Source organism: Macrobrachium nipponense, chromosome 39 (assembly GCF_015104395.2).
Source record: "Macrobrachium nipponense isolate FS-2020 chromosome 39, ASM1510439v2, whole genome shotgun sequence".
Classification (NCBI taxonomy): domain Eukaryota; kingdom Metazoa; phylum Arthropoda; class Malacostraca; order Decapoda; family Palaemonidae; genus Macrobrachium; species Macrobrachium nipponense.
Genome location: NC_061099.1, coordinates 18220004 through 18243142, shown reverse-complemented (window position 1 = coordinate 18243142; position 23139 = coordinate 18220004). Strand labels below are relative to the sequence as shown.

General features: G+C 40.9%; 1 long non-coding RNA gene across 1 annotated transcript in view; it reads left to right on the top strand.

Moving 5' to 3' along the window:
- The window catches only part of LOC135210533 (uncharacterized), an 85044-nt gene extending 71099 nt beyond the window's left edge, over positions 1–13945 (top strand). The window contains exons 2-3 of the long non-coding RNA XR_010313531.1: positions 9423–9771; positions 13699–13945. This is a non-coding gene — a long non-coding RNA (uncharacterized LOC135210533). The remainder of the gene's footprint in view (positions 1–9422; positions 9772–13698) is intronic.
- Positions 13946–23139: the final 9194 nt, after the last annotated feature.

Below are 23139 nucleotides of genomic sequence, written 5' to 3'. Positions count from 1 at the left end.
TGGACGCTGCGGTGGAAAGGCGGCGCACTGATGACAATGACCGCCTGGTACACCAGGCAGTTTCGAAGGCTTCTGGGCAGCCTCGAACTGTGGCCAAGCCTAAGAGTTTGGCTAGCGCTTCCTTGGCTGCTAAGACGGTTGCCCCGTCGAAGCCCCAAGGAAAGACTCTGGCTTCTACTTCTGCAAGAGGAGGTCGTCATCAGCCCTCCTCCCAGTACTCCTTCTCACGAGGGGGGGCAGGGAAGAAGTCGAAGAAAGGTGGGAAACGCTAGGGACGGCGTTCCCCCTCACCTGCTGCCGGAAGTGGCGGGGCTGCCTGGCAAGCCATTGGGGGACATGGCAGCGCTACGGTGCCAAGACCTGGATAGTAGATGTCCTTCGGGAGGGATATCTATTACCCTTCGAATCTCGGCCACCCCTCACCTCCAACCCGGTCCATCTGCAAACATACCTCCCGGGATCATCAAAGGACGTAGCTCTACGACAGGAGATCAAGACCATGCTGAACAAACGAGCTGTGGAGATCGTCACGGATCAATCACCATGCTTCTACAGTCGCCTTTTCCTGGTGGAGAAGTCTACGGGGGGCTGGCGACCGGTGATAGATCTCTCTCCTTTGAACCAATTTGTTCGCCAGACTCGGTTCAAGATGGAGATGGCACATTCTGTGCTGGACTCCTTACGGGAGAACGATTTCGTGCTTTCAGTGGATTTGAAGGATGCGTATTTCCAGATACCCATCCATCAATCCTCCAGAAAGTACCTCCGCTTCATCTTCGATGGGACGGTGTACCAATTCAGGGCACTTTGCTTCGGTCTCTCAACCGCCCCACAGGTGTTCACGCGAGTGTTCACTCTGGTGTCTGCTTGGGCCCACTCGTCCGGGATACGTCTTATGAGGTATCTCGGCGATTGGTTAGTCCTGGCGAGCTCCCGCTCGCAGTTGCTGCAGGACAGGGATCGACTACTGGAGTTCTGCTGCGATCTGGGGATTGCGGTGAACTTCGAGAAGTCCGATCTCGAACCCAAGCAGAGGATGAAGTACCTGGGTATGCTGATCGACACGGTAGCAGGGCGAGTCTTCCCCGCAGACTCGCGGATCAGCAGATTCAAGGAGGCAGCCAACCAATTCCTGTCTCAGCAGGAACAGGCAGCTCAGCAATGGCAAGTCATGATTGGCCACCTGTCGTCACTCGAGAAGTTAGTCCCTCACGGGCGTCTTCACTTGCGGTCTTTCCAGTGGAGACTAAAGGAGAGTTGGTCACAGGCAAGGGATCCACCATACTTCCCCGTGTCCCTCACGCAGGAGGTAAGGCAGGACCTAGCCTGGTGGCTGGACGACAGGAACCTCTTAACAGGAGTGCCTCTACGCACTCCCCCCCAAAGATGCTGCTGTTCTCAGACGCATAAAACGAGGGATGGGGCGCACACCTGGGGGAGTTGGTCAGTGGTGTTGATGTGCGACAACACCACGGTAGTGGCTTACGTCAACAAACAGGGGGGGCGTAGTGTCTCTCCCGTTACACCAGTTGACGCGGCAGGTGCACGAGTGGGCCGCGGCTCACTCGATAAAGCTGTTAGCCCGCTACATTCCAGGCAAGAGGAATGTAGTAGCAGACATGCTCAGCCGTCGGGATCAGGTGATAGGGACTGAATGGTCTCTACATCAGGACGTGGCGGAAAGGCTCTTCGACCTGTGGGGGCGTCCAGTCATGGATCTGTTCACCACCAGGCACAACAGAAAACTCCATGGGCTGCTGCAGAGGACGCTCTTCAACATCCGTGGGACAACCTCTTCGTCTATGCCTTTCCCCTGTTCAGCCTGATTCGCAAGGTGATCAGCCGAGTGCTGGCCACCCCGAATCTCAGGATGATCCTGGTGGCTCCCAAATGGCCCCAGGCCATTTGGTATCCGGACCTGCTGGCTCTGCTTGCAGAAGCGCTGAGAGAGATTCCCCATTGGCACAACCTTCTCGCCCAGCCACACGTAGAACGGTACCACCGAGCAGTCCAGTCTCTACATCTTCACGGCTGGCTGTTATCCACCATCTCTTGCGAACGAGAGGCTTTTCTCGTAGCGCAGCAACAGAGATGGCTGGAAACATCAGACAGGGGAAGTGAGCCGTCTTCTGTGGTTGGTGTTGTAGACGGGGTCTATCTCCTCTCAGAGCCACTCTTCAGCAGGTAGCGGATTTCCTCGTTTTTCTTCGCCGAGAAAAACTCCTCTCAGTCCCCACAGTTAAAGGATATAGAGCTGCCCTGGCACTGGTCCTAAACTAAGGGTATTGGACATCGTTCAAGATCTCCTTGCTTATGAGGAGCTTTGAAAGGTCTTGCCCACCCAGGGAACTCAGGCCCCCTGAGTGGGACGTGACTCTCGTCCTTAGGAGTTTGACTCGAAGACCCTTCGAGCCACTCCGAGAGTTGTCAGACAGGGATCTGACCATTAAGACCCTCTTCTTGCTGGACCTGGCATCGGCGAAGAGAGTAGGGGAACTTCATGGTCTGTCCTTCGATGTGAAACATTCCAGGGGATGGTGATCTGTGTTGCTCGATTTCGTCCTGAACTTCGTTGCAAAGACTCAGAAACCGTCGATCCCTGACGACAGGTTCGAGTCTTTCACAATCCCTTCCCTAATGGACTTCACCAACAATGATTCGGATGAGATGCTGCTTTGTTCTGTGAGGGCGCTACGACGCTATCTGAAGAGAACTTGACACCTCAGGCCTGAGTGTCGACGTCTCTTTGTTAGCACCGGGGTGACCAAGAAAGAAGTATCCAAGAACACGCTTTCTTTCTGGCTGCGTGAGGTGATCAGGAGGGCGTACGAGGCTGATGGTAGTGACGACATCTGTACGCTCCATCCGAGAGCCCACGAAGTCAGGAGCATTGGTCCTTCCCTTGCGTTCCGTAAGAACTTCTCCGTGGCGCAGGTTCTGAAGGCAGGGGTCTGGGCCAACCAGACCACCTTCACCTCCTTCTACCTTCGGGATATTGCCCACAGGTCCTTGGATACTTTCTCCTTGGGACCCGTGGTGGCTGCTCAACACGTTGTGTAGCTAACCCAGACCCTCGCAGGCTGAAACAGCATCGAGTCCTGGTGTGACTGCAAGAATGGATGAGTGAATGAGTGTGAGACTGGCTCCTCTTCCCATCTTTTTCTCTCCCTCTACCTGTGGGCAGAGGGACACGGTCGTCACCCTGCTGGATGAGGACGAGATGCAGGTGAGCTACTCGACAGAGCCCCATCCTATCCCTTTCACTAGGGATAGGAGTGAATATCCACCACTTCCCCCAAAATGGGGGGGAAGTGGAAGCCAACAAGAGACAAACCCATAACTTTATGTTGCCTCTTGCTGGTATTAAGAGATACGCTTGCCTCTCTCTTATTACTTGGTCCAGAGGTCTGACCATTGATCCTGCGGTGCACACCCTGATCAATCGGACAGAGGCTAGGATCCCTCCCTCGCTCTTACGACCAGGGAGGCATTTCAAGGTTGGGCAAACACCAGTCTGTTCACAAAAGACTCAGATTCCTCCCACCAAGAAGTGAGTCTTCCTATTGTAAAAGGACCGAAAGGTTTGTATCCCGTGTTGGAACAAATGACAATTTGTCCAAAATTGCATTTTTCCTAAATATACAAACCTGAAGTCCTTTTACACATAGTCCCACCTCATGCCACCCCTCACTCTGCTTTTTTTGCTTGGGCCTAAAGCAAAAGTGATTCTTCGCCTTCCAGTCGCGCGGCGCTCGCACTGTCGGACAAGCAGTTAACTACCGAACTCCCTTGTTCGAAAGCTGATGACCATCCAGCTGCCGCTAGTTACCTTCCTATTGTAAAAGGACCTCAGGTTTGTATAGTTAGGAAAAATGCAATTTTGGACAAATTGTCATTTTTCAGTAGCAACACACTCCTCTCGGTAATAGGGAAGAGAGGGGTGAGGGTGGATCCTGATGCAAAGGACAAGAGTGGTTTATGAGAAGGGAAGGTCCTCTGTTCTCCCATAATGTATAAACCATAGAATGGTATCAGCACCCAGTGAGGGAAACCAATAGATTCGCTTATATCTTTGGTTCTAGGTTCCCCTAATATTCGGAAATGGATAAAGGTGGCAAACTCCCAGTCAGTTATAGAGACTTACCTCCCTCCAATAAGTAAATCTATCCTAATGTTAAGACCGAAGGTTTGTTCCATATATGAACAAATGACAAATTTTTAACTAATTTGTATTTTTCATAACTAACAAACCTGAGGTCTTAACAGGTAAAGGCCCACCTCGAACCACTCCTCTAGCAGTCTAAACTGGGTTAGAAATATAACTGGTGGGTCACAGGACGCCAAGGGCATTCTGGGTATACATGCCCCGTGACCTGATATAGATGTCAATAGTCCCTGGATCTCAAAAGTTGAATTTTAATTCTACTGGTTTCCAGCTTGGCACTAGTAAATCCTAATGTTAAGACCTCAGGTTTGTTAGTTATGAAAAATCCAAATTAATTAAAAATTTGTCATATTTGAGGTGTTTGAGGTGTGCTTTCCAGTTCATGTGCTGATCAATCACCATTCCTAGGTATTAACATTTGTGCAGAATTTAATTTCGGTATTATAAAGATAAAGCTTAATTGTTTGGTGTTTTAACCATCTGTTATCTTTATAGAAAATTAGAACCCTACTGAATTTGCCCAGTTGGTGATATTTGTGATGGCTGTATTGAGGATTCTTTGGGCATGTCTTCACATGCTACTTGTATGATATATGGCAAAGTCATCAACATACAAGCTGTTTTTAACTCCTTTTGGTAAATTTATTGTTATGTCATTGATTGCTAAAGCAAATAGAGTACAACTTAAGACACTGCCTTGGGGATTCCTTCTTCCAGTTCAAAAACATTTGAATAAGAATTTTCTATTCGAATTCAGAAAGTTCTATCAGATAGAAAATTTTTAATAAAAATTGATGAATGGCCTCTTATACCTTCAGAGTGATGTTTTTGCATGATATTGTGTCTCCATGTTGTATCATATGCTTTTTCTATGCCCAAAAATTCTGCTACTGTTAATTTTTTCTGATCAGATCCTTTTTTGATATGATCTTCTAGACAGTTTAGTGGATCAAGGGTTGATCAACCAGTTATTGATCCTGATTGCGTTGGTGTCAGAATTGAATTTTTAGTTGTGACATATGTTAGTCATGAATTAACCATTTTTTCTAGTATTTTACATAGACAGCTTGTCAAAGATATAGGTCTATAATGGGATGGATTACTTGAATCCTTCCCAAGTTGGTTTATTGGGATAATGATAGCATGTTTCCATTTATCTGGAAAAACTCATTTTATCCAGATGGTGTTGTAAAATTTCAGTAAATATGATTTAGCAATCGGGGCCAGTCTTTGTATCACTTCAAATGATATTTTATCATGGCCTGGGGCCGATGGATGACATGAATCTAGTGCATTGTTTAATTCATCCATATTTAAAGCATAATTATTTTCTAGATCTTCAATAGTTTCAAAATTGAGTATAGTATTTTTCCCCTGTGTTTTATATATTTTTTAAATGTTCATTTAGATTAGAGTAGGCACTTATGTTTTCAAAGTGTTTCCATATTGGTCATGATGTAGTTTCCCATTTAGGTTTATTGCACTTCTTGGGTGTCTTATATATTTTCCGATTTTCCTTATTTTTTGCCAGATATCTTTCATAGATGTATTTGTTGATAAGCTTGATACATAATTTTTGCGTGATAATATTTTCTCAGATATTAGTTTTTGAAATTTGGCATTATATTTGTTATATAAAGGTTTAATGTAATTGATTATGTTGATGACTACTACCTTGTTTAGAATCTTTGTATGGTTGCGCAATTTGAGGAGTGTCTTAAGTCTGCTAAGATTTTGACTTGATACGTGTTTGGTTTTGCTTAAAGTTGCTAAGGTTGGAGTCCACCATGGGACAGGGGATTTATTTGGATGTGGCCTTATTTTGGGTATGCTTTTATCAGCAGCATTTATCATGAAATCCGCAAAGAATTCACAAAGTATTGTATTGTGATTTTGGTTATGTGGAAATGGTGGTATATTTCTGGTATGTAGATTGTAAATGTCTCAATCTGCTTTTTGGATATTATATTTTTCAGGTGGCAATATTAAATTATTATTTAAGAAGTTAAGGTATACAAGTCATCCAGGACATTCCACTCAAGTCTTTCAGCTAAGTCGACTGAGCACAGCGAGATAGTATCTACTGAAGAAAAGGTTAAGTGGGTATTGGAGAAATAAGTTGGCACATCACTTTCATTTAGGCAGCATAGGTCATGCTCCAATACATATTTCTCCATGTTTGTTCCTGGTGCGTCGGCAGAGTGACTGTTATCCCAAAGGGGACTATGAGCGTTAAAATCTCTTACTATAAGTAGGGGTTCGTGTAGATTATTAGGTAATGCTGGTAGATCACTGAAATTCAAGCTAAAATTTGGTTGGTTGTATAAGTTATAAATTGCGATCATATTTTTATCTGGCATATGTAATTTGATAGCTTGTTGAAAAGGATTGCTGCATCAGCTCCATTAATTTTGTATAGGGTCTTCTCTATTTTCCTTATTAAGGATTTCTCAATGTTGCTGAAACTGGCAAGCAACGTGCCAAAGGGGATCGTCAAATCCGGTGTAGTCATATTGAATTATCTTTATTACTACTATATACATATATTACTACTACAAGTTTCTCTCTCTCTCTCTCTCTGACGTTTCGCCCAGATCTGCCGGGGCATGGTCACAGCGATGGTTGGTGGAGGACTGAATCTTGGTGGTGAGTTCTTTATACGTATATCATGGTCGTGGGGGTGCTCACGGATGCGGGTCCTCGACTTTTCATTTGCTGGTGGCCAGGCGTCGGAAACTTTCGAGGCGCGTTGACCTTCTCAGGTGTGTTGCGTCACCTGAAGCCAGGTTTTCATTGGCTGCAACCGTGGTGACATAACTCCTGGTATTTCTTCCAACCTCTTTAATATTGGTCCCGTCCTGGGCGCTGGTGTTATCGTCTGGAGGGGGAGGGGCTGGGCCTTCCTTACACAGGTGGGCAACAGGAAGGGTTCCTGTGTCATATTTAGGAGGGTTTTTTGCTCAAGGATGAATAACGCCTCAAGGAGGCGTAGGCGTCTCTGATCGGGGGCTCTTCCAATTATCTCTGTGTTTTTTACGATGTCCTTTCGCACAACGTGCTGTTGGTGGGCGGTGAGGGCGTGGTGTTTGATGGCACCGTTCTGGGTGTGACAGGAGATCCTCTTAGATAGTCGTAACGTTGTCATACCAATATAAACTCCAGGACATCCTTGGATAGGGCATGTGCACCGGTAGACGACGTTATTCTGATTCAGGGGGTCTCCTGCAGGCGGGGTGGGGTTATTCCTCATAACCAGGTCTCTTGTTCTCCGGTTCTTATAATACGTTCTCTTCCACAATCTTGTTGATGCATCTCTCCTCTTCTTTGTATCCGTGGTGCATGAAGGACTTGTAGAAAATTCGTATATCCTCGGAGGGGGAATTCTCTTTTTTCTCTGATAGCTGTTATCTGATATGATTGTGATGGTATGTTTGGAAGTTCATAGGTGATACTACTCAGTTGGTGAATAATAAGCAATTTGTACTGTCGAATGTTTGTGGGGTTAGATCCAATGTGTTGTAGGCATATACATATTTGGTTGTGGTCTCGTAGGATTCTTTGTAATTCACCCAGACGCAGTCGGGTTAAGAGGCCATTTATATTTCACTGAATAATTTTATATTCCATTATTGGGAGGAATTGGTGTTAAATTCTGTAAATTGATTGCCGAATTTACTTTGTCTCAAATTTATATGCATTTAAATTTATTTGTGGTTTTTTAATTGTTGTATTTGTATATTGGTTATTACATTCAGCAGTTGTTTGTTTTTCATAATTGAATATTAATAAGTCTTATTTTTTATTTTATAATTCCCTTTTTGTATTTTAAGGATTCAGAACATAATTCGTTCTCATTTTGGTGTGTTAAAGGACATTTCCTTAATTTAATAAAATTGTCTATACAATTTTATATTGTGTCCTCTGTCTTGGTGGTTAGTTGGTTATAAGTACAGTCGGCCAATCATATAAGTAAACACATTTCAGCCACAAGGGCTGGATGTGATCTGGTAACACTGGAACTGTGCCTCCAGACGCACGATGAATCCCGCCCCTCCACACGTCTTCCCCAAACATTTTTCCCTCCAACCTTTCAAGCACACGTTTATAACTTCTGCTCTCTCTCTCTAATTTCTCCTTTAAGGAAAATAATATAACTTAATCTATTCTGTAGGTTTATTTTCTCATCATGTGGGGGCGAGAAAACCCGTCTGTTCAACTTTTGTAATAATATTATTACTTGCTGTTACCGACAGAAGAATTAACTCGGTTTTCGTGGCGCTCTCTTGTAATAATGGGATTTAGCTATCTACCAATAAAAGCCTTGTCTATCAAATAACAGCATACCTACTACTCTTTAATTATAATTATAATATCAACAGCCGCATTCCAAATTCTTATTATTACAAAGACAACTAGCATCAGATCGTGTAGGACCTTACGTAACTCAAATTAAGCATGCAGAAATAAAGAAGGCATAAGTTGAGGAGAGAAAGACCTCCATAGGCCTAGAAGACACTGAAGGAGGAGAAAAAAAAGAGGACAGTTATAAGGAGAGGACAACAGCAAGAAGGAGGCAGACGGAAAGGAGACACAGTGTAATAGAGCTGAGAGTGTGGCTGGTATCACAAGGGGCACCATTACCCTCTTAAGTATTATGGGGGCATAGGTCTTGACTTGTCATAGGGGTTATTTTGGGAGTCGATTCTTCCTTATGGTTGGACGTTTGTTTGGTCACAACAGACTATCATTGGATCACACCCGACATTGGGTCAAATTCTCGTATTTTTGTGCATGATTTTAACTGATCGCCATACGTCTACATATATCGATGGCAAGCATGTGCGTTTTTGTTTGTTTGTGTTCCTCCTGCAGGTGAGAATTCCCACGTTAAGATTGTATCAAGTAATAATGAGATTATATCCTTATATATATATATATATATATATATATATATATATATATATATATATATATATTATATTATTTTGATGTCCAACCTGATATTAGTAACATTTTAACGTATACGTAATTGGAAGGAACAAATATTACAGCATCCTATAATTAAGGATACACAATAGATTGAAAAATAACCATTTAATATGAATATGATATATAATAAGATACGACCAAAACAAACTATTGCTTAGTCTCAATGAAAGCACATTACACTAAAAACAACAACAATATGTTAGTTTTATTAAGACTTTCTGAACAAATTCATCCCGCTACCAAAAATGTTTCCTCCCTTCTGTTACAGTATCAGTATTTAGTCCCCACCATCGCTGGCGCCTTCATTTTGCCCGGCAGTATGTCAACGAAGACTTAGGTTTCTGGGCAAGAGTTGTTTTTTTTCTGATGAAAAAGAAAACATTTGCGTCGACCTCGCACGGACAGTTGCACTGATGGCGACGCAATAATACAAGATACTCCTGTGAGCACATGTAACGTGTGGGGATGGGTTAACTTATACACCCTGGGTGAGCTGGCAGAAATACAAGGAAGATTCAACGCGACCAATAGGTACCTTGAAATACTGGAAGACGTGATGGTCCCCAACTGTTCGAGCCATGGCATTTCCCTACCCAGAGCGCATTCTATTCATGCAAGTATGTAGAGTTTCATCTCGCAAATTGCAGTAATAGGGAAAACTCTGTTGTAGTGCTGGTTTCATTAACTTGTATTATTAACTTCTTCTATTTATACAGAACTTGTTACAAAATGTAAAAATATATGAGTTGTTGCGAGTCAGAAGAGAATATTTGAGCTCCGTGAGAACGAATCAGTTGTATGGTTGTTGGTTCTTGAGGTATTCGCCATCTTCTGGCATCAAGTTCAAGGGTGATTTTTCCTTGTTTTAAGAAACTACTCACGGCTTTGTTTCCTTTTTGACTCGCAAACGACTCAGCACTGAGTGTTGTAACTACAGAATATCTGCCATTCATTTGGTATTAATTTAGTAGGCAATGGTAATGCTGATTATTTTATTATTATTATTATTATTATTATTTTATTAAAAATAATGGCAGAATTCACAAGAATTGATTTTGTACAATATTCTTTCAATTCTCCTTATGATTTTCCTTTCTGGCACGCTGGTATTATAAAGCAGCTGTCCAATGTTCATCGTGCTGTAGGTCGTCAACGGAAATTTCGGGTTTGGGCGGGCTGGTGTTATCAAAAGCAAAACTGGTTATCAGGGACAGGCTGGGGTCGTCAACAGGTATACAGGTGGGTTTCGTAGGTCGGGAACAGGCCGTAGTCGTCAGGGGTCTATCCGGTATTTCTTGTTATTTCTTCTTTTCTGGTTTTCAAGGCGTCTACATGTTTCGGCCACCTCGTTTGGCCATCTTCGGGACGGGATCGCTGAGTGCAATGGTCTGTGTCAGATGTATTCACGCTATTTATTGCATTCGGTTGGCTTGAAGAAACAGGTACCTCACTTTTCATTGGGCAATACCTGTGACGTCACGAGCGATGTCATCAGGGGCCCGTTGCTGGTTGGGCTGTCCTCTTCGTGGGCGGAGCCTCATCCTTATTGGTGATGGTGGAGGTCCCCTCGAAGGGCGTGCTACCAGTTCGTCCTCAGGGCGAGAGCTTGAGCTGCGATCACCCTCAGGGTTACTAGGGACGTCCTCAGGATGAGAGCTAATGCTTCTATCATCCTCAGGATCCCTCTGGTGCGATGGTCGTTGTGGGGCGGTGTCTGCTGCTCTCCTGACGGCGGTGGGGAGGAGGAAGGTCTCCTGTGTGATGTTCAAACTGGGCTTCTCCCTCCGATGTGCAGCGATTCTAAGATTCGCAAACGACGTAGATCGGGTGCCTGGTCGATAACCTCGAAGTTACCAACGATGTCGCTGCGTCGGATTCTTTTATTATGGGCAGTCCTTGCATGATTAAATACCGCTCCTTCCTGCGCGTGACAGGAGATCCTCTTGGAGAGGCGCATTGACGTCATCCCGATGTAAGTTCCGAGGCATCCTCGGATTGGGCACGTGTATCTGTAAATGACGTTCGTCCTCTTCAAGGGGATCCTTTTTTTTGCAACGGTGCGGGGTTATTTTTCATAATAAGACTGCATGTTTTTTTACTTGTATAAAATATGATCAAGTTGATCTGCTTGTTGTTGTCGGTCGGGGAAACGTGATTCCTGATTATTTCCCGTAGGGCTCGCTCGTCTTCTTTATACCGCCGATGGAAGGTGCCCTTGTAGAAAAAATTAATTTTCTGCTGGGGGTCTGGGCGGGGTTCCTGTAGGTACCATTCTTCCATGCTCTTCCTGAAGACGTTCTGGATGCTTCGGTTGGTGTGTCCGTTGTTTACTAGGACCTGGGCTGCACGTTCCATCTCCTTATGGGTGTCTGCCCATGTTGAACAATGGGAAAGAGCTCTCCTGACGTAGGCGCTGATGGTGGTGTCCTTATAGCGTTCAGGGCATTCACTCTCGCCGTTCAGACACATTCCCAGGTTCGTGGGCTTCGTGTAAACCCGTGTAGCGAACGCACCCTCCTTCTGTTCAACCAGGACGTCCAGGAAGGGAAGACGGCCATCACGGCTATATTCGATGGTAAATCGTAAACGGCTGTTGGTGTGGAAGGCTTGACGTATTTCCTCGATCTCCTCCCTCGTTCCTGCTTGGATGAAAGTGTCATCTATATATCTTACGTATATAGATGGCTTCCTAATACATTAGGAAGCCATCTATATACGCAGCGACATCGTCGGTAACTTCGAGGTTATCGACCAGGCACCCGATCTACGTCGTTTGCGAATCTTAGAAGCGCTGCACATCGGGAGGGAGAAGCCCAGTTTGAACATCACACAGGAGACCTTCCTCCTCCACCTCGCCGTCAGGAAGAAGCAGCAGAACACCGCCCGCCCCACAACGACCATCGCACCAGAGGGATCCTGAGGATGATAGAAGCATTAGCTCTCATCCTGAGGACGTCCCTAGTAACCCTGAGGGTGATCGCAGCTCAAGCTCTCGCCCTGAGGACGACCTGGTAGCACGCCCTTCGAGGGGACCTCCACCATCACCAATAAGGATGAGGCTCCGCCCACGAAGAGGACAGCCAACCAGCAACGGGCCCCCTGATGACATCGCTCGTGACGTCACAGGTATTGCCCAATGAAAAGTGAGGTACCTGTTTCTTCAAGCCAACCGAATGCAATAAATAGCGTGAATACATCTGACACAGACCATTGCACTCAGCGATCCCGTCCCGAAGATGGCCAAACGAGGTGGCCGAAACATGTAGACGCCTTGAAAACCAGAAAAGAAGAAATAACAAGAAATACCGGATAGACCCCTGACGACTACGGCCTGTTCCCGACCTACGAAACCCACCTGTATACCTGTTGACGACCCCAGCCTGTCCCTGATAACCAGTTTTGCTTTTGATAACACCAGCCCGCCCGAAATTTCCGTTGACGACCTACAGCACGATGAACATTGGACAAGCTGCCTTTATAATTACCAGCGTGCCAAGAAAGGAAAATCATAAGGAGAATTGAAAGAATATTGTACAAAATCAATTCTGTGAATTCTGCCATTATTTTAATAAAACTTGTTTGAAAGAAGGTCTGTTTCCAGCGTACACAAATATTATTATTATTATTATTATTATTATTATTATTATTATTATTATTATTATTATTATTATTATTATATATGAAGTAATAAAAGTCCACACTATATAAAATGTGTATTAAAAATACATAAAAGACTGGAGCTTTCGTGTACTTGATCAGTAGACCTCATCAGCCGAACTGATTTTTCCTTTTCAAAAAATATACAAAAAAGTTACGAAGGACAGCCAGGACTCTGGAACCGTCTCCAAGGAAGATAACAACCAAAACAAACTATCTCAATCATGTTATTCCCTCGTTCAATGTCTGGCCAAAAGACGAGCCGATCGTCGTGGTTGAACTACCTCTTCTGGAGATGGTTCCAGTCCTGCCTGTCCTTCGTAAATTTTTTGTATATTTATTGAAAAGGAAATATAAGTACGGCTGATGAGGTCTACTAATCAAGTAGACGAAAGCTCCAGTCTTTTATGTATTTTTAATATACATTTCTCATAAGTGTGGACTTTTATTACTTCAAGATATTCCAGTCATGTTTATATATATATATAGATAATAAGTATATATAATATATATATATATATATGATATGCAAGTATCATATGAGGTGTCATTTGTCGGAAGGGTGAGCTGGGCATAATCTTTAACGTAAGGTTCTGTCTCCCAGTTCAAATCTCTCCTTCCTCCTGGTTTGAAAAGCTAAGCGAAATTCCACCTTCTTCCTCTCCACGATAGACTTCAACTTCACGTGGCTTATGGCTTCGAGCTCTTTGGGACGAGTCGAAGGTGGAATATCTCTCAGCTTTTCAAACCAAGAGAAAGGAGAGATCTAAACAGGGAGAAACAGGCAGAACCTTAAATTAAAGATTAGTCCAGCTCACCCTTCACAATTTGACGCCTCTTGTAAAAAATAATTAATATATACTACATATGTGACGTTTGTTTTGCAGGACAACTGTCCAATTCACACAGCCAGGATAGTTAAGCGATGGTTTGAGGAACAACAAGACATTGACCTGCTGGACTGGCCAAGTAAGGGGTGTGATATGAATCCCTTGGAAAATTGCTGGGGGACCATCGTCAACTCCTGGATCCCAGGCCAAGAGCAATAATCAATGCAGCTCCTCCAACACACCATGTCCGAAATAGGAGATATTCAGAAAAAATCAACAAATCGTCTACAATCATGTAGCCTCCGTCCCCAGTAGACTACAAGATGTCATCGCCAACGATGGTGGATGACTAAATTACTGATACATATTTTATAATAAATGGTTACTTTTTCAATCTATTATGTATCCTTAATTATAGGGTGCTGTAATATTTGTCCCTTAATTACGTATACGTTAAAAATGTTACTAATATCAGGTTTGGACGTCAAGTGATATATATATATATATATATATATATATATATATATATATATATATATAATAATATATACATATATATATATATATATATATATATATATATATATATATAATAATATATATATATATATATATATATATATATATATATATATATATATATATATATATATATATATATATATATATATATATATATATATATATATATATATATATATATATATATATATATATATATATATATATATAAGGATATAATCTCATTATTACTTGATACATTCTTAACGTGGGAATTCACACCTGCAGGACGAACACAAACAAACAAAAACGCACATGCTTGCCACGCGCGATCGATAAATGTAGACGTATGGCGATCAGTTAAAATCATGCACAAAAATACGAGAATTTGACCCAATGTCGGATGTAATCCAATGATAGTCGGTTGTGACCAAACAAACGTCCAACCATAAGGAAGAATCGACTCCCATAATAACCCCTATGACAAGTCAAGACCTATGCCCCCATTATACTTAAGAGGGTAATGGTGCCCCTTGTGACACCAGTCACACTCTCAGCTCTATTACACTGTGTCTTATAACTGTCTCTTTGTTTCTCTTCCTTCAGTGTCTTCTAGGCCTATGGAGGTCTTTCTCTCCTCAACTTATGCCTTCTTTATTTCTGCATGCTTATTTGAGTTACGTAAGGTCGTATACGATCTGATGCTAGTTGTCTTTGTAATAATAAGAATTTGGAATGCGGCTGTTGATATTATAATTATAATTAAAGAGTAGTAGGTATGCTGTTATTTGATAGACAAGGCTTTTATTGGTAGATAGCTAAATCCCATTATTACAATAGATCTCCACGAAAACCGAGTTAATTCTTCTGTCGGTAACAGCAAGTAATAATATTATTACGACAAAAGTTGAACAGACGGGTTTTCTCGCCCCCACATGATGAGAAAATGAACCTACAGAATAGATTCAGTTATATTATTTTCCTTAAAGGAGAAATTAGAGAGAGGGAGCAGAAGTTATAAACGTGTGCTTGAAAGGGTGGGAGTGAAGGTTGGAGGGAATAATGTTTGGGGAAAACGTGTGGCCACGGTGGAGGGGGCGGGTTTCATCGTGCGTCTGGAGGCACAGTTCCAGTGTTACCAGATCACATCCAGCCCTTGTGGCTGAAATGTGTTTACTTATATGTGTGGCCGACTGTACGTATAGCGGATGAGCATCGGAACGCAGTTTTTAGAAGGGGATATACTATTCAAAATACTCTGGAAATTTTTAAAATCCGAAAAGTGGATACATCGCAAAATCCTGTCATATACTTCTTGGAAGATTTAGCTGGTGAAGAAATAAAGGGAGTATTCTACCGTGAAGAATTAATTCCCACAATTCTACCAGAAACATATGATATCACTATTCTGAGAAGCAGGAAGAAAAATAATAAAACTCAATATTACGTAATTGGAAAGGTTACCCGAGTCAATTCAATTCATGGTCGATGAATCTCAAATTGTACGGATATGAACCATAAACAACCTTTAATACGTAAAAGTAAAAACTTTATTTTATTCATCACATGTTTATCGCCCAGCGAGAGAAGTAAAGTAATTTCAATTTTAAACGGTGGTTTTATTGTTACCATATCGGAAATTTTTAGAAATTTTCTTTGCGGTAATCTAACTCAAGATAAGAAAATCCATTAAACACTTGAGAAAGTGTAGGCATGAATTCATTTTGTGTCCTTGAAACAACGTCTATAGCTAAGAAGAAAAATATATTGAAAGCCGTAAAGTGGGCGCTATTTTATTGGTGTTACTACCTTGAGCCGCGAGTTTGATAGGGAGTCTTTTTAATTGACGAAAAATGAAGGAGTTTTACGCTATCCCCGCCGTTACATACGAGAGGTTAATGAATAGAAAGGGGGTTTGTGATAATATTGATAACAATGTTACTAACCTTGAGGGTAATGGTAAGTTGGATGCAACCGTTGTAACATGCACGTACCTCTTAATGTTGAAATGATGCAAAATTTCCCACGGCGGCTATATCACTCACGAGACCTCCTCATTCTCCTATAAAGGGTGTGGGCGAGGTGGCTGAAGTAGCTGGGGGGAGGGGGTAAAAAGATGCTCCGATTACGTTGAAAACAGTTAAAGGGAATATTAGCCACAAAACAAGCAATTCCAATTTAACAGGTATTATTCCAATATTATTTAAAGAACCTCAAAAGTCGTACATTACAGCTTTTGTTAAACACTTACAAAATTCTAGCTCGATTGAATGGAATGAAGAAGGGGATTTAGCTCATCCACTGGCAGGTTATAATATTTTAGAAATCGCTCGAGAATTTCAAGGGAGTAAAAAACCAACGTTGATAATATTTCCAATTATCACTACTTTAATTCAGATGGCAGGGGTTTAAAGATTGCATATTAAGGAATTGCAGCCATTAAAAAACAAATAGAAGCATGGCGCAATGCATTGAAAAGAGGCGGTGGTGGTATGAAGATGGTGGGACATGCGAAAAACAAAATGGCGGTGCGTGGGTACCTTATTAACATGTTGGGAAAATGATACAGCTTGTTTAATTGTGTGATTAACCCTATACATGATATAACTTGTTTAATCACGAGGTTGAGATAACAGTTCGAAAGTGTGTCGGCCTTTAGCGTGATTCATAGCTTCAGGTGGCATGATACAACTTGTTTAATCAGTGATTTTGATAAAGGGGGCCATCTTTAATGACTTATACATAGTGTCAGGGGCGGGGAATCTCGATTGCGGGATTTGGTGGGTCATTAACTCTTGAACCAATGGAATATTAAGGCGCACACTCTCGCCATGGCTTCGTCAATGTCTTCGTGCAAGTTAGTTTTCGGGAACTTGTCCGAAAATAGGTTCAGAAAGAGAAATACTTGCTTAGTAGTGGCCACTAATTGTGTTACATGCAGGATTTACGGTGTGGTTGAAGACATCGTTCGAAGCTATCCGTACGCCGAGATTGCAGATTGCAGGCTTTCGATATTCTCAAGCTGGTGCAACATACGCCTGTCTTCGCGATCGCGGTTTTGAAGGGTCAGCCATTGTGAAAAGGCTAGAAAATATTACCTCTTGGGAATTTGTGATGATGAAGTAGATCTCACTGCCGTAGCTACTTTTATTAACCGTATGGTATTGGGTGCCCCTGTCGAAGATAATGAATACACCCAAAAGAGTGTAGCATATTCCAAAGATGAGCAGGGATACAAAGCAGATGAGGTTCAACCACTTTTTTTCTTCGGTGAAGAAATTAAAGGAAGAATTATTTAAATCATCGTATGACTATGTTAAATATGTTATCTTCCCCACCGGTATCGGACAAAGTGGATGCGTTAACATGACATGGTTGAATCAATATTTACGTGTGTTATCTATATTCAGTGATGAAATGAAAAAAATTGATAAAATCACTTGTGTGGTCATCATGAAAAAGAATTTATCCCTGCTAGAGGAAAGATGCGTGGAAGATTTATATATGAAAAACTTGTTGTCAAGATTTAAAAGCTTAGATGTATTAGATGAATTATCTTTCACACACGATCGGGGAACTGGAGAAGATGTGTGTGTGGTATATAGTACTAGCAACGTGTCTCGATGATGTATTAGTTTCGTAAAATGAATGTATATCATGTCTGTGTATTCTTTTGTAAACCATTTCCAGTGTATTCTTGTATGACTTTGTATGGAATATTAATTCACGCATTTCTGTATGACTTTTGTTACAAAAATAATAACAATTCTGTATGTAATCTGATTTTCCATTTAACCTCTTTATGTATGGAATATTATGCATCTATATACACATATCATAAATAATTAAGACTGAAATGGATTTTGTTAAGTTAATTTTCAGAGTTTCCCTATTGACTTAAAACAAATTTGCGTTTGGGAGTGAATTCGGGGGACATGTTGGAACCTGTGATTTCAAGTTTTAAAATATCATCGGGGGCTAGTGGAGGGAATTTTGGGGTTAGGGTTGAAATCAGGGTTTTCACCTCCCATTGGGTATGAGGAGTTTTGGGGTTAGGTTAGGTTAGGTTAGGTTTGGCTACCTGGGGATCTGATTTTCCATGTAACCTCCTATAGAGTATGAGGTACTTTGGGGTTAGGGTTGAAATCAGGGTTTTTACCTCCCATAGAGTATGAGGAGTTTTGGGGTTAGGGTTAGGTTAGGTTATGTTAGGCTACCTGGGGATTAGCACCTAGGAGTTGAGGGATAATGGGGTTAGGTTAGGTTGAGGGACAAGGGTTGGGGTTAAGTTTAGTTAGGGGTTAGGTTACCTGGGGATTAGCTAGGAGTTGAGGGACAATGTAGGTTACCTGGGGTTGACGTGCGGGACAATGGGGTTTTTTCCCCTACTAATGCAAGCCTTGATACTCAGAGCTCTGAACAAATTATTGCATGTGAACAATTTGAGGGAGATGAATCACAGATTTACTATGAACATTCAATAATAAATGAAGATGAATAAGAAATTGATTGTACATATCTCATAATGGATGAAGGTAAAGAAGAAAAATATATCAATGAAGTCCTGTTATTAGGAAAAATAAATAAGACTGAATTAAATTCAACAATACTATTGGATGAAAGTTCCGATGAAATGGATGTGTGTTATTTCTCAGAGATACACAATGAGGAAGAAATATGTTTAGTTAGTACTGCAGATGACCATACTGTCAGATTTGTGCTTAACAGAGAAGTAGTTTTGTACCCGCAATGCCTAACCAAGGTTTGTCTTAGAGCTAAAACAGACAAAGACTTGCATGAAACAGATGTAATGCTAACTAACGAAGACTTACCTGACTTTGTTAGGATGGACAATTCCCTAGTTCACATGAATGGTACTAATTGCGAGACGTAGGTCCAGAATTACTTAGACAAAAGACTATTACTAAGGTCTAGTATAGGGTTTTGTACAGGAATTGTAGTGAATAATCCTTTACTAACACTAGGTGAAAAGGCATTCTTCTCTTGCACAGAACCAAGTTCATTTTTAGATAAAGAAGTAAATAAAACAGACTTTTCCTCAGAATAGAAAAAAATAAATTACTACAAATATTGGAGAGGTATAGAAATGTCATTGCTTTAGAAGGAGATAAGTTAGGAAGAACATATACTTTGCAGCATAAGATTTTAATACAAGATTGGAACTAAACCAATCTGTCTATACCTAACTATAAAACGTTACCGAATAAGTCAAAGACCGATTGTAGACAAATTAATTGACGAAATGAAGAATGATGGAGCAGTAGTACCTTCTAAATCACCATATGATTAACCTCTCTTGTTAGTTCCAAAGAAAGGTGGCAGTTGGAGAAGGGTAATAGATTATCGGAAATTAAATTCACACACCATCCCAGATAGAATGCCAATGCCTGTCATAAATGATATGTTAGCTCAATTAGGTGGAGCAAAAATGTTTACGTCATTAGACTTGCTCAGTGGATATTGGCAGGTACCCTTAGGTGAAGAGTTCCAAGCCTTTCTGTTTTTTTGGACAGCTTTTAGTACTCATAAGGAACATTTACAGTTTGAAGTCATGCCCTTTGGTCTTACACCAGCCCCATTAACCTTTACTCGATTGATGCTCCAAATCTTGGGAGATATAGAGGATGGTTCAGTGTATCTAGATGATGTAGTCATTTCTAGTAAGGACTTGGATAGGTACTTTAAGACGTTAGGAATAGTGTTAGAAACGGACTGAATGAGTGCCAGCATAAAAGATAAAAATTAAGAAATGTCAATTCATGATGAGATCATTAGAGTATTTAGGACATGTCATCAGTGAAAATGGACTGCGTATGCAGGAAGGTAAAATAAAGGCAATTGTAGCATATCCAACTCCTAGTAACTTGAAAGCCTTGAGAAGATTCTTAGGAATGATAGGTTATTACAGGCCGTTTATTAAGGGATTTGTCACTATAGCCAAACCTTTAACAGATTTAACTAAGAAGGATGCATCTTATGAATGGAAGGCAGAAAATGAAAGGGCTTTCCAAACGCTCAAAGAATTGATGACAAGAAATCCAATTTTTGTTTACCAGATTTTTCAAAGGAATTTTACTTAGACTGCGATGCTTCCAGTACAGGTGTAGGTGCAGTATTAATGCATCAATGGAAAACAAGAGTGAGAGCAGTATATTATGCAAGTAGAGTTTTGAATACTGCAGAAAGAAATTATAGCACTAACGAGCGGGAGTGCTTAGCTCTATATTGGGGATTACGAAAGTTTAGGCATATTTTGCTAGGACATAAAGCCAAGATGCTTACAGATCACAAACCTATTTGTGATCTATTTAAGTAAAGAGCTTTCACAAATAATATGAAATTTAACAGATGGCTTATAAGTGTCTTAGAATTTGCCCCAGAGTTTAGATATATCCCAGGTAGATATAACACTATAGCAGATGCATTGTCAAGATCGCAAGAAGAGGCTGAGAAACAAATCACAACTAATACCTTCTGCTTTAGTTGTCAGTTCACAGATCTAGATTTGGAAAGAATTCACATCGAACAACAAACGGATGCTAACATTAGAAAAATAATGGGTAACTTAATGCAAAATGAGGTTGATCAGTCTGAATTTCAATTAATCAGTGGAATTCTATATAAAACATCAGAAGAACCGAATGCTTGTTCACGCTTGTATGTACCTAACACACTGACCCAAGGAGTTTTAGAACTAACACACTCTTACAAATTGTCAGGACATCCTGGAATAAAGATACTAAGAGATTTGTTGAGAATATTCATATCTGTAATGTACATTAGGGTAACGTAAATGTAAAGGCCCCTCTTGAGATATATCCATCAGAATTAAGTCCATTCCAAGTAGTTTCAATGGATTTTGTAGGTCCATTTCCAAACACAACTAGAGGTAACCGTCAGATATTAGTTTTCTTAGATTACTTGACTAGGTATGTTGAGATTATTCCATCAAGAAATAGAGAAGCAACCACAGTAGCAGAAGCTCTGAAATCTAGAATAATTACTAGACATTCATGTTCTCAAACACTATTATCTGATAATGCAGAATTTACTAGTGACATTTTAAAGAAATTGTGTGAGTTTTATGAAATTAAAAAGTGTCAGATTATAGCATATAAACCAAGCTCTAATGGAGCAGTTGAGAGAACAAATCGTAAGATAAAGGATGTAATGAAAACTTTGGTGACTCCACAGACTGAAGATTGGGACTTAACTCTTTGAAGACATACAGTTCACCTTTAATAACACTGTAAATGAATCTGTTGGAGAAACCCCACACTTTTTGTTATATGGTTATCATAAAAGAATGCCAAATAATCTTTTAGACGATGCAACTCCAACCAGACATACTCACAATTACGAAGACTATGTTGCATGAAAGACGAAAAGGACTTTCGAGACAGTTAAATGTGCAAGGGCTTGATTAAAGGAGTTACATCAAAAGTCTGGTAAGTATTACAATCAGAAATCCACAGTTCCAGATTTAAAAATAGGGCAACAGGTATATGTGCTTAACCATAGAATTGAAGGACCGAATGTTAAAGTGAGTCCTAAATTCCAAGGTCCATATAGAGTAATAGAAAGGTTAAAGTTAATAATTTTAAGCTAATGCATGAATCAACTTTAAATAGAAACTGTTGCACATTGGAACCATATTAAAGTTGTACATTCCGACATTTGGTCAGAAGAACATTTAAAAGAATTTAAAGAATTAAAGGAGTCAAGTAGTGAAGAAAACATTAACGTAAATCCTTCCCATACTTCATCAGCATTAGTGACTCCGAGATACAATTTAAGGAAAAGATAGGACCAAGTGCAACGGTCTATAACATTGTTGTAAAAGGTTTACTGCTTAGGATGTATTTTTGCAGGAAATGGATTTCACTATGGCTCATGGTGAGTCATATCTGCATCTCCCTCTTGCAAATCAAGAAGGGAGCAATCTTAAAGGATCCAGGTCAAGTAAAGATGATACACGATATTGCAGTGGTAAAGATTAATATAACAACCGTGGATCGGCAACAGGAACAATTGAGGGAACTACTTCATGAACTTGAAAGTCTCATAGATAGTAACCAAAATGGTACCAACACAGTTTTGTTAATGAAACTCAGAAATGATATCAGCCAAGTTCTACCTAAAAGAATTAGAAAGCGTTCATTCTTCCATTTATAGGTACAGCATTAAACACTTTGTTTGGTGTGGCCAATGATACTGATATAGAGAAAGATAGAGCTAGAATAGAAAAGTTAGAAATGTTGGCAGCTGAACGAGGTACCATTATGAACAAGGTAATTGATGCAGCTAACAAAAACCAAATGTTGATTAATAAACTGAGGATTTTGTTAACAGTGTAGCTCAAAATATTACAGCAGAAATAAATAAATCATATAAGTCAGATCACCACTTCAAGCCACTTGTGCATAATGTCCTTACTTATTATAGTTTAATAACAGTTAAGATGGTTTGATGAGGTTAGGTTGGTAGGGTTAGGTTAGGTTAGGTTGGGGTAGATAGTTTAGATTAGGTTAGTTTGGAGGGTTAGGTTAGGTTAGGTTGGGGGTAGATAGGTTAGGTTAGGTTAGGTTGGTATGGTTGGGCTAGGTTAGGTTGGGGTAGTTATGTTAAGTTAGCTTAGGTTAGCTTGGGGGTAATTAGGTTAGAATAGGTAAGGTTAGGTTGGGGTAGATAGGTTAGGTTAGCTTAGGTTAGGTTGGGGTAGTTATGTTAAGTTAGCTTAGATTACTTGGGGTTAATTAGGTTAGATTAGGTAAGGTTAGGTCAGGGAGGGTTAGGTTAATTATTGATTTGGTTAGGTAGCATAGGTTAGGCTGAGGGTAGTTAGGTTAGATTAGATTAGGTTGGTAGAGTTAGGTTGGGGGTAGATAGGGTTAGGTTGGGGGTAGATAAGTTAGATTAGATTAGGTTGGAGGGTTAGGTTAGGTTTGGGGGTAGTTAAGTTAGGTTAGGTTATGT